This window comes from Desmodus rotundus, chromosome 12 (genome assembly GCF_022682495.2).
Source record: "Desmodus rotundus isolate HL8 chromosome 12, HLdesRot8A.1, whole genome shotgun sequence".
NCBI classification, from domain to species: Eukaryota; Metazoa; Chordata; class Mammalia; order Chiroptera; family Phyllostomidae; genus Desmodus; species Desmodus rotundus.
The window spans coordinates 12,474,955-12,486,950 of record NC_071398.1 but is presented as its reverse complement, the minus strand read 5'-3'; the positions used below and the strand labels follow the sequence as shown (position 1 = coordinate 12,486,950).

At 40.4% G+C, this 11,996-nt stretch overlaps 1 non-coding gene across 1 annotated transcript; it reads left to right on the top strand.

The window, feature by feature from the left end:
* Nucleotides 1–1,230: 1,230 nt before the first annotated feature.
* On the top strand, nucleotides 1,231–1,334 carry LOC112296789 (U6 spliceosomal RNA). Its single transcript, XR_002973969.2, has one exon. It is a non-coding gene; the product is annotated as a U6 spliceosomal RNA (small nuclear RNA).
* Nucleotides 1,335–11,996: the final 10,662 nt, after the last annotated feature.

The following is an 11,996-nucleotide window of genomic DNA, read 5'->3' as shown; positions in this document are numbered from 1 at the left end:
GATTGATACTGACGTCCCCCTCCCTGGCGGATGACCCCAAATCTGGGACACCAGAGAACAACTGTGGCTGTCCGTGAGAGTGAGCTGGGGGCAGCCCTGCTCCTAATGCCCATGCCATTCCCCCCTTGACTGTCCTGGAGATTAGAATTATTTAATAACCTGAGAGGTTACATGTCATTTTTATCATTTACTCAGGGATCGAACGGGTGAAGTCATAAAGAAAACGGTTTTCCTTGTTTGGGCAGTACTCCTTCTAGCTGGGTTTTAATTGACTCCATGATGGAAACTGAAACGAACTTGCAGTCTAATGCCAGTTGTTCTCATTAAAGAATTATCAGAAGTTTGGCAGAACATTCAGCTCATTCGGCGAACAAATTGACAACAGAAAGAAAGGCGTGGCTCTGCAACCAGGGGAATGTGCCTCATTTTCTGTGCTTTTTGGCCATGCCAGAAAAAAACACCACCCATCTTACAGTTAACTGTACTTTTACAACAAATTCTAGACATTGTGATGTGTCGGGAACTATTCTATGCATTTAATTTAGAGACAATAGCATCCTGTCCTTTTCCTTAGAGACTTAATGCACCTGAGGGAGGATCCTCCTATGTGCAAATACAAACTTTCAGAAAATTGTAAGTGCTGACATTTTAAAGTGTAGAATAGGCAGTGCCTTTTCCTCCCTGTATCTCAGTTATCCCTTCTGAAAATTGAGAGTGCTGGTCCTTTAAGAATACTTTCCAGGTCTGAAGTATGACTAGTAAGCACTTAATCATCAGTGACCTCGAGCTACCACTGACCCTCACACAGGAGGCTGGGCTTCCAAAGACATCAACCGAATCCCAGTGCAGCCTCAGGCACCTGCCAGAGCGACAAATCTCCACTGGTGTCACTAACTTCTGTGTGTTTACAACAGCAAACATCTCACCCCAACAGTTGACTTATGTCTGCTTTTTAAACAATTGCAACAGATGGTTGACACTTGAACAGAATATATAATTAGCAATGCAATCTGACACTTCATTCTTATTTGTTCTTTCTTAAAGGGGAGAAGCTGTGCCTTATGCCACTGGGTCGAATCTGTTAATCAGAAGCAGTGCTATAAACGTTCTCGGGAGAGATGGGCTGTGGGAGGATTCCTAATCCCAGCCTTTTGGGAACATTAAAAAAAAAAAAAAAGCCAGGAGGGGGTGGAAAGGGAAATTTTAGTGCTTTTTAAAAACTTATGCCTTGTGCTTGCTTTGGCAGCATATGTATTAAAACTGAAACAATGCAGAGATTAGCATGGCCTCTGAGCAAGGATGACACACAAATTCACGAAGTGTTTCATCATGTTTGTTCATTGCAGCGTTATTTACAGCAACCACGATCTGGAAACAACCAAGTGCCCATCAGTAGATGAGTTTGGAGCCTGCATAAAGAGGCTGTGGTACATTTACACAATGGAATACCATGTTGCCATAAAACAGAAGGAAGTCTTACCTTTTGTACAGAATGGATGGACTTGGAGATTATTACAGTAAGTGAAATAAACCAGTCAGAGAAAAACAAGTACCATATGATGTCACTTTTATGTGGAGTCTAATGAACAAAACAAACTAATTAACAAAATAGAAACATAAGCAGGATACATGGAAGAGACTGACAGCTACTAGAGAGGGGAGGGTTTGGGGGGCTGGATGAAAGAAGGTGGAGGGATTACACACACAAACACATATACAACGCAACATGTAGACACAGACAACAGTGTGGTGATAGCCAGAGAGAAAGGGGGTAGTGGGCAGTTGGAATTGGGCAAAGTGGGGTTAATAGAGGACAGAGAGAGACTTTGCTTAGGGTGGTGGGTGGTGGGTGGGTTTGCTTAGTGTGCAGTTGATGTTTTGTTGAGTTGTACACTTAAAACCAACAAAAATTAAATAAAAAGTAGATAAAAACTCATGCCTCATTCTCATTTGTGTTCCAGATGAGGAAAGTTACTATACGTTTCTCCCCCTTCCTTCCACCTCACATTCCTTAGCCTTAGTTTCTTCCTCTGGGCTAGCAACCCCTAACTCAGAGGTGTCTCTGAATAGTAAATGAAATAACATCTGGAAACACCCAGCACAGAGTTCAACATGTAGCAGACACTCCAAAAATATCAGGGTTTTTTTTAATATAGATGAATTTAGGGAATGCTAAATGGACATCGGTTCCTACCTGTGTGGCACGGCTAATGTGGTCCAAGTTCCCACCTTGCCCCACCCACTCAGCCAGTGACCTTCCCCAAACCCACATTTCAGGAAGGAGCCTCCATCAGCACTCCCCTCCCTTTATGGCATCTCCTCTGCAAACTTTGCTTCTTCATGCTCTTTACCAAGGCAGCTCCTAGGTTGGCACAGGTTCCTGAAAGCCCCACAATTGTTCTACCCTCCTTTATCTATTGCATCTATTGTAATTAATATGCCACTCATAGAACAGAGCTACTGTCACCTGACTTGCTATCTGTATGACATAATTATGGGGATTTTGACAGTCAACCATCTCAGGCTTGTTGGAGAACGATGCTGCTCCAGAGAACAGGTCAAAGTTGAAGAGTGTGGAAGGCACAGAGCTGTCAAAAAAATGGAGCTTTGTATATATAAAAGAAGAAAACAATTCCACTCAAAGAATCCTAAAGCCATCAATGACCCTTGATCAGAGATAATACTGCATCTATTCTGGCAGAGATTACATACCATCAAAATCGCGCTTAAGAGTTGGTAATTCGATAAACCTTATACAATTCAAGAAGGGAATGGTTCATTCCTTTGAAGAATTTAAAGTCTTCAGGGAAAGGGCAATGAAGTATAATCTAGAATAATTTACAAAACCTAAAGAAAAATAAAGGTGATATAAAATATACAGAAAGTTAATTGGAATGGTCTTAAGAATTCAATCACCATAGAGAAGAACTGGACACTTACTGAGTTCTCTGCTAATTCACAGGCTTCACATACACGAAATATGGTGATGTGTGCAATTCTCTTCCCGCAGAGGGTGGCACCGTAGTGAAAGCCTAGTAAAGGCTGACTACTAGCATCTCAATCACTTTCAGAAATATTCGTGCTTTTCAGGTGAAGAGAATTGGGCTTTACGTATTTGGGCAGCCGAGCAAACTCCACAAAAAAAGAGAATGTAGTTAAGTCAAGATTCCAAGTGAAACTTCTGGACATTAAATCTCATCTTTTTCGCTGCCATGCTACAAGCTGGGAGGGCTTTTCTTTCAGAGAATGCCCCATTAGTCATTCATACTGTCTGGGCAGATGCAACACGATTCCATTACGGGCAGAGGAAACTCAGTATCCGCTTCCAAGTAATACTGAAGCCCAGTGTGAGGATTTCCGTGCACTTCAAATGTGTTTGCTCATTCAACAAATATTCCACAAGCATCCTACAGCGTGTCAGGAACCATTCAAGGCACTAGGAGTGCTATGGGGAAGGAAACAGACACTGTCTCTAAGACAAATACAGGGAGTGAGCTGGAATCTCCCTCTCTATTCAAAATCTTTGACCTAGAATAACAGCTCCATTGCTGGTCATGTTGATTTTACTCATCTTTGTTAATTACAGACCCTATCAGACTCAATATGTACTGAAGTCCAACAACAAATAAAACAAATTTTTTGCCACTGTTTAACATATAATCAAAATGGAAAATTATAAAATGTGTAAGACATGAAGGCAAAATATCCTACAATCTGAGACAGCATCCTAGAACAAAAACCACTACATTTGTATATTTTCTATATTAATTAAATACCCTCCTACACATATTCAGAATTTATGAATCATTGTATATACTTTTGTATGGTTGATTTAAAAGTAATTTTAAACATGCATCTATCAGAGTGAACAAAGCTCACATGTGGCTCTGACCTGCGTGTGTTCTCTCTGGATCGGAGATTTCTGCAGCGCCCCAGGGGGCTCCCTCCTGCTCGCCCTTGTCAATACCCTCTCCAGAGGGAACTGCTATGCTGATGTCTATCACCGTGTATGAATTTCACCTGTTCTCGCACTTTAAAAAGTTTGAATTAGGCAGGATGGACTCTTTCTTGACTGGCTTCTTCCACATAACATAAATATTTTATTCTGCATAAAATTCAAGCTTACAAAAACAGGCTTCGTCATCTTTCTTTACCTCCAGTATCCTCATTGCATAGTTGCGGAAACTGAGGCCCAAACCGACATCTGCTTTTACATAGTCTGTGAACAGCAAAGCCAGACAGAGCTCTTTAAAATGAAACACGACAATGTTCTCTTTGGGGAAAAGACGCTGAGAAGCCTGGATTCCATGTATCCACGTAACATAAAGCTTGCTTGTCCTGAGTCCGCTCTGGACTTTTTCCACCATGTTCCAGAGTCCCTCGACCTTTTTAAAGCTTATATCTGAAGTAAAGCAGTGGACAAAAGTTTTCTGTGCTGGGGAAAATTTGCTCCTTGAATATTGTGTATATTTTCCATTATAGGAACATCAGAGAGAAACATCTGGCCAGGAAATTGTCAGGGAGAAATACAGAAATATCGGGAAATGCATGCAATTCCAGGAACAACGAACAAAGGGTCCTTAAAGCACTGAAGACAATACGTCACATCGGCAAGAGAAAAGAAAGAACATTTTGTCCCAAGACTTAAAAAATATTAATAAAGACAAATATAGATGTCATCAAAGGTCGACAGATGTTTTAAACTTTATTCCAAGCGGGGGAAAAAAAGAAGTGTTCCAACTTTTTGGATACTTTCTTTAGGCAAGAAAGGATATATTTACTTGCAACCACATCTCTAATTATCCTGATCTCGATCTTGACATTTATATAAATAAAATGACCAAGACCCAAGACCAAGGAAAGAGAAATAGCCTTCCAAGGTTACACAGTCTGTTATCAGCACTGCCAGAACTAGACTTGTATTTTCCGACACGATCATTCCCCCACCCCTTCCCTCACAGAATAACCTGGGGTGATATATTGAATGACTGCAGATAGTGAATGGCAGAGAATCGATAGGTAAAAGAACACAGAAGTAAACTAAAGCACTGTTGAGAAACACACAGCCACTATAGCTACAGGAAGACGTCTCCTGCACTACTGATAGCCGCTCTGTGCTGGCTGGAGGTAGTTCAAAGTTCCCTGCTGCTCACCGCCACTGGGGAAGCAGTTCCCTGAGGGCAGGAGGCAAATGATTCACCTCCTGGCTTCCCCTTCCCTGTACCTTTTTGACTCCATACTGTACTTGTTTTCCACTTAGCTTTCAGCGCCTGGAAGTTCAGTGTGGAGGAATTTAGGTGAGACTAAACGGACATCGGTTCCTACTGTCACAGCTTTGATTTGTGGTCCTCAGGCAAGCTTCATATGGTCACCAAGCAGCGTGAATAAATGTGGAATGAATGAATGGGTGCATTTCCAGCTTGTAAGTAGAAAATCACTTCTACTTATGGACATGGGGCCTCAAGAAGTTGATTTTGAATCCAAAGTGCTTAATCAGTAACATCCCTTGCTACCGTATCTGTGTGTGTACGTGCACGTGTCTGTATTGGTGTAAACTCATCATATTTAACTCGAAATATAATTTGGGGGGGGGGGGGACACTGTAGGCCAGCTATTGCTCCAGGTTCTAGGAATAAAATAGGGGAAGACCACTTCTTTACTCATGCAGAAAACTCAAGTAAGTTTAAGAAAGACATGCACAAGGAGCTGGAGGACACTAAGAAGCACTTGGAGCTGTGTTTAGGGGTGAGACCTGAAGGATGAACATGAACTGTGCAGACAGATAAGGTGGGTACAGAGATTGGCAGTGGAATATTTGATGGGCATTTTGGGATCAATGGATTGGTAAGTGTGAATGGTACATGGCACATGGAAAGGTCTAGGAGAAGATAATACTTGTACGTATGTAGAGTGTCTCTATTTGCCATGACAGGCAGAAGGACATCGAATCTGAGAGGAAGGAGAAGAAAAACTGTGAAAGGAGAAAAAGTGATAAAATATGAGAGTAAGCAGTACCAAATCCTACTTGGTTTTGTACACTTAGTTTAACAGCTTATACTGTGTCAAGAGTTTTGAAGGTTATTGAATGGTTTTAAGCAGTGGGGTGTTACATTCAGATTGCTTTTCAGAATGATTATTTTGCTGTGTGAAAAAAAATGGCTGGATGGGCAACACTGAAAGGAGGAGATCTGTTTCTTCATCTAAGATGTTAACACAACTGGAGACTTGCCAGGCTCGTTGGAAATGGGTCTTGTGCCATTTGATACACTGGGGCAGGTAGAATTTGAGATGGTGCCAAATACAGAGCCTGGCACAAAGTACAGATGCAAAATACCCCAGTTTCTCCTCACTCGTTTTAAGAATGGTATATAAATGAAATCATGCAGTATGGAATCCTCCAAAATTGCCACTTTGGGGCATGATGCTCTTAAAATCCATCCCACTTGTTACATTTATCTGCAGTTTGTTCCTTTTAGTTGCTGAGTAGTACTCCCTTGTATGGACGTACCATTGTGTATTTAGACAGACTTCTCAGAACTTTTATTCAACTTTACCATTTTTTTCCATAACTACCATCATCTAATGCTTATACTGTTCACGGAGAATACAGTTGAACAGCCCCACCCCATGACCCTTCGTGTAAATGTTTCTAATCAAGTTCTTCTCTACAAACCGTGTCCCATAATTCAAAGAGTTTAACTATGCCAAGCAGAGTGACTACATATCCAGCTTGGCCCTCCAGTACTGTCCAGCTGGCACCAGCAATATCTCCTCCCCAGTAGAAAGGACCCAATGTTTCTAGGATCTTGGCAAGGGTTGGAACTGCACAGGTTCACAGTAACTACTTTGGGTAGAATTTCCTAATTCATTGTATTCCATTTGCTCACATTAATCTTTTACTTCAGGATTTTTTTTTTTTTGGCAGCATGCTTTTAGATGCTATCATTTTTTTTTCTTTTTTCTAAACCACACATAACTTAGTGGAGTCTGAGTGTTTGCTCTTTGGGGGATAATATTTTTTAAAGGAAAATCATATAGCCACTGCAAGAACTGAATTTAACAAATCAATATACACTTACAGTTTCACTGATGACTTAGGGTGGGGGAGGAGATGGTTGTGGTATAGGAGGAAAAGGCATTGAAAGCATTTTCTTACTCTAAGTGGTGGGGTTGGCCTTTTTTTTCCCCAGTACAATAGCGATTCAAACACACAGGAGGAATCCCCACAATGCTAAATAAAGGAGCACTTTGTTCCTTTTCCTTCTTTTTTTTTCCTCTCCTCCCGAGATTCTGGCAAAGAATTAAAACAGAGAAAAGTAATAGTCTAACTCAGTGAAAGCAAAGTGCTTTTTCACTATTAGGAGTACAAAAAAGAGAGATTCCAGGACTTTTGTGTACATTCTGGAAGGAACACCTGTTTCGAGAAATGGCAAGCTTAACCTTCTCAAAGTTTCATTTTCTTAAATTATCAAGACGCAATCTTGTGCTTTTGTTACTGAATACAGCTCCCATAGAACTGAAAAGGCCTTTTTGCACTGACCCCAGAGCACAGGGCGGAGGCGGCAGGGATGTGGGTAAAGAGGGAGCCGGCGTATTTCATGCTCCTTGTAATCAGTTTCTTTCAGGTGCTTCTTCTGGGACTGTCTGATCCTTTCACAATGTTTCTGCTCCTGCTCAAGGAAACGAAATGTAATCTCACAGTCTCCTTGTACTTCTCCTTCAAGGAAATGATTTTGCCTTGTACCGAAACCAAACCGAATTCTAGGGCCTGGCTGAAAAGTAAGCATTCTTGGCCTGTTTTCAATTCCTCCGATCCCCAGCCACAACTGGAAAGTGTTAAGCAGTCCTTCTCATGGTTTCCTTCTGTTTTTACCATTTCAGTTTCCCTTATGTGCATCATTTTTCACTGCAGTAAAAAAGCGAGCAAGAGAAGGGGAACCCAGTGCCAGGGGATATAATAATAGTGGGTCTCTGCTGAGCCCTCTGACTCAGAGCATTGGGGCATTTCTCAGTTGGATTTCTGGCTGGAAAGGGATTTTTCAAAAGAAAAGAATCTGAAAATAGCTCTCATGCTGGTCTGGATTTAACTAGGACTAGAAGTGCGTGCTTCTTCCAGGAATGTCAGGGGACATTTTCCAAAGATCTTGCCCGAGAACCTCTCCCTTGGGATCTCCAATTTTTAGTTTGAGGTCAAGATTAAAATAGATGTTTTATATTCTCTTCATGCCTGTGAAATACATTCTATCCCATGACAGGATGGATGGAAACAAAACCAAGGCATTTTCCACCTCTCGGTGTATGTGGTGAGTGGAAGCTCAACTTAGTAGGAACAACTGGGTTTTGGAGACAGGTAGGCCCGAGCACACGTACTTTCTCACTGTGCTATGAATCGGCTGCTGGTTTTTGGAGAAGCCCCACTCCCATTCTGATATGGCTACTGTGGTAATATAATGTGCGTGGGATATCCAGTTCAGTGCTTGGCACATGGGGTAAAATGTCAATTTTAAAATGTAACTTATCAGAAAAAAATTAGACTTAGTACAGGCCTTAAAAAAAAAAGCCTATTCAAGCTTCCCTCCATTTACAAATAGGAAATTACAACCTAGAGACATGGATTTACTAACCCGGGAAGCTAGTACATATTAGAGGTCTTCTGACTTGGTTGCTATACGGAGAATAGTTCTGACTCAGATTTACACGTTCTGTGTACACTTTTATAGTAAATAGCTACTCCGTATGCATAATAGTTTTAGAATAAAATTGGCATGTAACTAGTAACACGAAACCATAAACTACCCCAGTGAAATTAAAACAGATTCTGCTATATCCAAACCCAAGACTGAATTCAACATGAGGACGTAACATGAATTCACTTACTGTTATTGTGCTCAGCCTGCATCTGATTTTGTCACCCACTAACTGTGATGCTGGTGCTGTTATGTAACATCCCCAGTTCAGCTGTTGTTCTAGCAGATGACATTAAAACTTCTTTAACCATCCTTAAGCTGAAGTAACAAATGGGTTTTACTTCCTTTGGATTTCTGGCAGTGATTGAAAACTTATTTAACATATGTCTAGAAAGACAAGTTTCAGAAGGGAGCAGAAAAATGATTATTCAACTTATTAAGTGCATTCCTAAGCTTACCTCACAATGACTGACTGACAGCTCCCAAGGGATGAGGGAGACGTAGCGACCACTGCCCGTGACCTCCACAGTGAGAGATGGGAGGGGCGCGGGTGGACGTAAACCTCCACAGAGGTTTTGGAGACGTTAAAGACATGACCTAACCTTTGAAAATAGTTCAATGACCTGACCTATAAACAACCTCCTGTAGCTGCCCTAAATTGTATTGCTGGAATGAAACATCATTTTAGCCTTGGAGAAAGCTTTTCCAACTTATGTAGACTGGTGGTCAAGAGATTCTCTTTTTTCCCTTTTTAATAAACTTTTAGGTTGCAGTACAATGTTGTTAACCTCATGCACGTGTTGTACAGCCAACCTCCAGAACGCTTTCCTTTTGCATGCCTGGAAAATCTATGCCCACTGCCCATCAACCCCTTTATTCCCATCTCCCAAGCCCCTTCCAGCCACCCTTCTCCTTACTGCTTCTAAGAATTTGACTGCTTTAGATAAATTATGTAAGTGGAATCATGCAGAACCCAAAGGAATTGAAATCAGAGTCTCAAGGAGATATTTATAGTGTGTTCATGGCAGCATGAACACATTATAGCCAAGAGATGGAGACAAACTGAATGTCCTGCAACAGATTAATGCATGAAAATAGATGGCATAGACTACAATGGATATTATTCAGCCTTAAAAAATTCTGTTACATGTTACAACATGGATGAACCTTGAAGAAATTATGCCAAGTGAAAGAAGCCAATGACTGAAGGAAAAATACTGCAGAAGATTTTTTACGTGGTATATTTTAGATCTATAATCTACTTTTCCTGATTACAGTAAGGTTTTTTAAAAAGATATTCCTGATAATTGCTACACTCATTTGGGCAGCTAAACCCAAAGACTGCATGTCACTAATTAAAGTAGGATTTTATTCAGAGTAATTATCTAAGTACCATATTTCTTATCACAGATTTGAGATTAACTCTACAGAACATTTAAAAACTGTTATCAGGAAGAATCATGGTCTATGTTCTATTAGTCTTATGTTATGTAAGAAAGAACTTCTGCTCTTGGGACTTCAGTTTCTCATTGAGAAAAAAAGGTGAAGTTTGTGAGTCTCTAAGATGTCCTGACAGTTCTCCAAGTTTATGAAAGTCAACCTGGCATGAAGGTAAGAAATCTTCTAAAGGATTGGAGTCAGAAATCCTGACTTTGAACTTTGACTAGGTCACTAAATAGTTTTGTAGTCTGGTTTCATGGCCTTGGTTTCTGTGCCTATACAAGAAGACTGATACCATCTGCCTCCCAGAGTTGTTTATGTAAATAACAGGATGCTATGTATATGAATGCATTTTTCACTTTCTAGACATACAAGTATTCTCCAATGATATTAGTGTTGGTCAATGTGACATATTCATCCTAATGGCCTCGGATACATCTTTTAGCATGATCTCTACCAAGGGCATGGGGATGCTGGCTCCTTTTCACCACGGACTTAGGGTGAATCTGAAGTTGTTTGGGAGGATCCTGGAATCTGAGAATTGAATGGTAGGGCCTGGAATTGGATGTTTACAAATGCTGGGACACTCCCTAGGGGCTACACAAAAGGCAATTAATGATTCAAGACATGTAATGAACAAGAAACATCATAATTTCTGTGATAGAAAGTGTTTCTAAATGCTTACTTATTCTGAAAATGTATTCCTATACAGATACAGAAGGACAATGCTGATTTCAAGAATTGGTCATGGAACACAGATGACTGTTTCTCAAACACCAGCGACGTCTGCCATCTTGCCATGCTGATTTACATATATTAATTTCTATAATGTCCCTGACAACCCTATCAGATGTATATGTCTATTCCCGTTTTACAGATAAAGGGATTAGGATGCAAAGAAGACTGAAAATGTCCAGAGTGACACAAAAAGTGACCAAAAATGTCTGAGTCCAAAGGACAGATGGACTGATTCTGTCCATCCATCCATCCATCCATTGATGTATTTGCGTGCATGTATGTATCGGTCCATATTTTACTGTATCTTTGCGTAAGTCAAGAAAATACAAGACAGATCTTGTTTTCACACTGGTAAATTTTGGTCAAATAACAGGACAGGCCCAACAAAAGTGAAAGTGAGCTTCAGAATCACACCCACTGTTCAAGATAAAGGAAAAAAAAGGATGAAGGGAATAAGTATGAAATAGTTTGTGTTTCTAGGAATGGCTAGTGTTTCTATGGAACATATAATAATAATAATAATAATAATAATAATAATAATGTGGTAATGGCTGGAGTGGGGAGTCATTATTGGGGTAGAGACAACTGTACTTGAACAATAAAATAATTAAAATATATATACATTAAAAAATGGAATAGTATGCAGCAGAAAGAAAGAAGGAGCTTCTGCCCTTTATGACAGCATGGATGGAACTGGAGAGCATTATGCTAAGTGAAATGAGCCAGGCAGTGAAAGATACATAGCATATGATCTCACCTATAAGTGGAACCTAATCAACAAACAAATGAGCAAGCAAAATACAACCAGCATATTAAAATAACGAACAAACTGACAGTAACCATAGAGAAGTGGGAAGAAGGACAATAGAAGAGAATAGGAGAAGGGCTGTCAAGGAACATGTATAAAGGACATATGGACAAAGCCAAAGGGGTTAGGTTCAAGGGTGGGAGCCAGTGATGCATGGTGTGGGGGGCCATGGTGTGGTGAAAATGGATACAACTACCTAAACAACAATAAAAAAAATAATAATAATAAATGACCCATTATAAGATTGAACTCCATTGGAGGAATAGAGAAAATGAGGGAAAGTAGAGTTCAGTGTACCCTGTGTTACATTTTAACATTTGATT